Source organism: Hypanus sabinus (assembly GCF_030144855.1).
Source record: "Hypanus sabinus isolate sHypSab1 chromosome X1 unlocalized genomic scaffold, sHypSab1.hap1 SUPER_X1_unloc_15, whole genome shotgun sequence".
Lineage (NCBI taxonomy): Eukaryota > Metazoa > Chordata > Chondrichthyes > Myliobatiformes > Dasyatidae > Hypanus > Hypanus sabinus.
Genome location: NW_026778963.1, coordinates 52,501 through 57,106, shown reverse-complemented (window position 1 = coordinate 57,106; position 4,606 = coordinate 52,501). Strand labels below are relative to the sequence as shown.

The 4,606-nt window shown below is 47.7% G+C and overlaps 1 long non-coding RNA gene across 1 annotated transcript in view; it reads right to left on the bottom strand.

Annotated features, from left to right (window-relative positions):
* Window positions 1-405: 405 nt before the first annotated feature.
* Window positions 406-4,606, bottom strand: part of LOC132385603 (uncharacterized) — a 51,321-nt gene continuing 47,120 nt past the window's right edge. Inside the window, exon 4 of the long non-coding RNA XR_009509210.1 lies at window positions 406-660. This is a non-coding gene — a long non-coding RNA (uncharacterized LOC132385603). The remainder of the gene's footprint in view (window positions 661-4,606) is intronic.

Genomic DNA, 4,606 nt, shown 5'->3' with positions numbered 1-4,606 from the left:
CTTCAAGTGAAGTGTTCTGTCTGACATAGAGACTCAGGAACTGGAGTGTTCAGTCTGGCTATCTGAAGAAGAGTAGTGTTCAGTCTGACATAGAGTCTCAGGTAGAGGAGTGTTCAGACTGACAAAGAGTCTCAGGTAGTTGAGTATTCAGTCTGACAAAGATTCTCAGGAAGTGGAGTGTTCACAATTTCAATGATTAACAGGAAGTGGAGTGTTCACAATCACAAAGAGTCTCAGGAAGTGGAGTGTTCTGTCTGACGAAGTGTCTCAGGAAGTGGAGTGTTCATTGTGACCAAGGGATACAGGAATTGGAGTGTTCAGTCTGGCAAAGAGTCTGAGGAATTGGAAACCGAAGGAAGCAACGCTTTTTGAAGCTCCTCTATTTCTTTATTGTACTCTGACTGCCTACCGGAAAGCGAGTTTCGATGTCGTATCTGGTGACACGTACTTTCAGAGTAATTTTCCTTTGAAGTTTGTGTATTTCTTTGCCGCTCCGGACGCTGCCTGACACCTTACGTTCTTCAAGCAACTCTCTTGTTTGTTTTTTTTTTTGCTTTCGGCCTGTAGTAGTTCAGTAATGTGGTCCAGTGCTACCGTTTCTGTTGCAACGTGTCTGGGGTGTTTGGGGCGTGGCGTCCGCAATCCCAAAGCCCGCAAACCCTTAAAAATAAAGAAACACAACAAGTGGTTAGACAGAGAGGACGTGGCCAGGATACATTTTTTTTAAAGTTGGTTGGGTAATATATTGCCGACTCTTCCCACTCCGAAAAAAATACCTTCACTAAGTGTTCTCTCCTGGCATGCGCTATATGGCTATAGAAACGAACGGAAACAACGTCATTTTGAAGGCTTCTTCCCCCAAGGTAGTGAATCAGATCAACCTATCTAGTGAACCCCCCTTCCTTCCACCCTCTAACTTTACCTCAGCTGACTGCACTGCACTGTAACTACTTCAAACCAACTTTTATAATCCTATGTACACTCTCAATACATGTTGTTATTTCTTTGTATAAATGTAAATGTTATTCCCTATACTCGACCCATTTAAAAAAAAAGTATCTGTATTGACTATAATTGTTAAATATGTCGTTTTTTGTTTAATGCAGCGCCCAGACCAGCAGCCCACAGCAAATTACTAATAGTAGTAAACGTACAGTGCCTTGAAAAAGCCCTGGGCTCACATATGTACAGAGAAGGTGCCGGAAAGAAAACTGCCCAGATATCATGACAAATGTGAGTGATGATAAAACTGATTCTAATCTGGGTCTCTGTTGTGGAGTGAGAGTGGGGAGGGGGCAGGGAGAGGGGAATCATGGTTGGGAAAAGGGGAAGGGAGAGGGGAGTGAGCGGGAAGCACCAGAGAGACATTCTGTAAGGATCAATAAACCAAATGTTTGGGAATCAAATGACCTTGCCTGGTGTCTCAGGGCTGGCTGTGTCTGGCGTCACCCCCACCCCCGACTCCTGGCACTCCTTCTCTGCCACCTGCCCCACACACCCTCCCACGGCGCTCCACCATCGCCATTCCCAATTTCCTTTGCCCCCGCCAGATTTACAAGCATATTTCACCAGTGGAAGCATCTCCACTATTTTCCCACTCTTTGTAGTTTTTCATAGATTTGATTTGTGCATCTACTGAGGATGCCTGAAGAAACTGAATCTCAGGCACACGCACTCATATCTACAAAGGTGTGTGTGAGTGTGTGTGTGTGTGTGTAGATAGATAGATAGAGAGAGAGTAGGAAAGGGGACAGGGAATGGGGAGGGGGACTTCTGCATAGCGTCTTTCTACCACTTATTTTGCATTTCCACAGTTTGTCTTCTTTTGACCATTGGTGTTTATCATGGACAGGGAGCGGGGAGGGAGCAGAGACAGGGGAATCAAGATCTCTGATGATCTCACCTGGTCCCAGCATATCGATGCAGTTATACAGAAGGCAAGACAGCGGCTATACTTCATTAGGAGTTTGAAGAGATTTGGTATGTCAACAAATGCATTCCAAATCTTCTATCAACGTACCACCGTGACCATTCCGACAGCTGCATCATTGACTGGTATGGGGTGGGGCGGGGGACTACCAAGCAGGACCGAAAGAACTTGCAGAGGGTCGTAACGTTAACACATACAAACAAGCCGAAGGAACTCAGCAGGTCGGGCAGTATCCGTGGAAACGAGCAGTCAACGTTTCGGGTCGAGACCCTTCGTCAGGACTGAAGAAGGTGGGGGCAGGGGCCCCATAAGGAAGGTGGGGGAGGGTAGAAAACCAATCAGAGGAAAGATCAAGGGGTGGAGGAGGGTAAGCAGGGAGGCGATAGGCAGGAAAGGTGAAGAAGGGATCTAAGGGGAAAGCACTGTGGGTAGAAGAAGAAGGCTGAATCATGAGGGAGGTGATAAGCAGCTGGGAGAGGAGACAGAGTGAAAGCGGGATGGCGGAAGGGAGAGGAAGGGAATTACCGGAAGTTGGAGAATTCGATGTTCAAAATCAAAATGAACATCGACCATTCGGTATGGAGGGGCTACTGCACAGGAGTGAAAGAAGCTCCAGAGGGTTGTAAATCTAGTCAGCTCCATCTTGCGTACGAGCCTACAAAGTACCCAGGACATCTTCAAGGAGCGGTGTCTCAGAAAGGCAGCGTCCATTATAAAGGACATCCAGCACCCAGTTCGTGCCCTATTCTCACTGTTACCATTACGTAGGAGGTACAGGAGCCTGAAGGCACACACTCAGCGATTCAGGAACAGCTTCTTCCCCTCTGCCATCAGGGAGGAGGTACAGGAGCCTGAAGGCACACACTCAACGATTCAGGAACAGCTTCTTCCCCTCTGCCATCGGGGAGGAGGTACAGGAGCCTAAGGACACACACTCAACGATTCAGGAACAGCTTCTTCCCTTCTGCCATCCGATTCCTAAATGGACATTAAAGCCGTGAACACTACCTCACTTTTTAAATATATATTATTTCTGTTTTTGTACATTTTTTTAATCTATTCAATATACGTATACTGTAATTGATTTACTTATTTATTTATTACTATTTTTTTTTTCTTTATTGTATTGAATCACTGGTGATAAGTTAACCAATTTCACGACACATGCCGCTGATAATAAAGCTGACTCTGGTCAGGGTTGGGAGAGGGGAGGAGCGGGAAGCACCAGGCAGACAGTCTATAATGATCAATGTTCTAGATGTGTGCAATCAGATGACCTTGCCTGGTGTCTCAGGGCCGGGTGTGTCTGTACCCAGCCCTGGTACTCCTTCTCTGCCACCTGTCCCACACCCCTCCCGCGGCGCTCCACCCTCGCCATTCCCAAAAGTTAATATCCCGCTACCAACAAGACTTAGGAATGGACAACTGCGTGTTGCTTTATGTTTCAAGCGGTTTGCGATGTAAAAATAATAAAGTTTCGCCGCAGCCCGAGAGGGTTCAATTCCAAAGGTCAAGTTTATTGTCGTTAAGCATGTATACAGCTAAAGAAAACATTGCTTCTCTACGACCAAAGTGCAAACCACCCGAAATATAGTCACACACAGCGTATTTAATTACGATCCAGTACACAGAGACACAATATAATATGAACACACGTCCCTGAGGGGCGTGGCCTGAAGAATGACAGGTTGACATGAAGTGTGCAGTGAATATTTATGTAGGACAGTATAATGTCACCGACACTATTATAACAATACAGGCAATCACGGAAATACGTAAAACAGAAGAACTAGAACATGATGAATGACCACTGCAAGATGAGAGTGTATCAAAAGAGCAAACACGAGGAATTCTGCAGATGCTGGAAATTCAAGCAACAACACACGCAAAATGCTGGTGGAACGCAGCAGGCCAGGCAGCATCTATAAGGGGAAGCAATGTCGACGACCCTGACGAAGAGTCTCGGCCCGCAACGTCAACAGCCCTTCTCCTATAGATGCTGCCTGGCCTGCTGCGTTCCACCAGCATCTTATGTGTGTTGTTTGAGAGTGTATCTGTTGGTTGGGGGTTGGTGTGGAGCGGGGGGTGGGAGGGGGTGGTGTCCTTGTGATAGATGATCTGTGGTGGCCGGTGCCATTTTGATCCCTTTACCCAGACCAATCTGTGCGTGCTTTTTCACAATTGGCTCCAAGAATGAAGGAACATATCTTTGATGAGAAGCTGAATTGAACGCACTGATATTACCGAGTGTGTTCAAACACATGCGATGGTTCCAGTGAAGCAAAGGTCTTCGGGATATCTTGGGGCGGTCGCGGTAGCGTTAGTGGTGAGCGCAAGGCCTTTCAGTGGCAGCGACCCGGGTTCAATTCCCGCAGCTGCCTCTGAGAAGCTTGTACGTTCTCCCCTCCCGTTTCCCGGTATACTCGCACAGCCCAAAGACCTGCCGCGTCACTCGGTCGGTTGGTGACCGTAAATTGTGCTTAGGTTAGGTTAGGGTGAAATCTGGGGTTTGCGGTCAGCTTGGCTCGAAGCTGCTCCGGAAGCGAAGTGATGGTTTGCTTGCGTCACGGACCATCGCAGTCGGAGCACATGCTGGGCGGGGAGTGTGGAGTGGGGGCAGCCGCAAGTCTCGCCACGCTTCTGGCGCCGACGTAGCAGGCCCACAACTTGCTGACC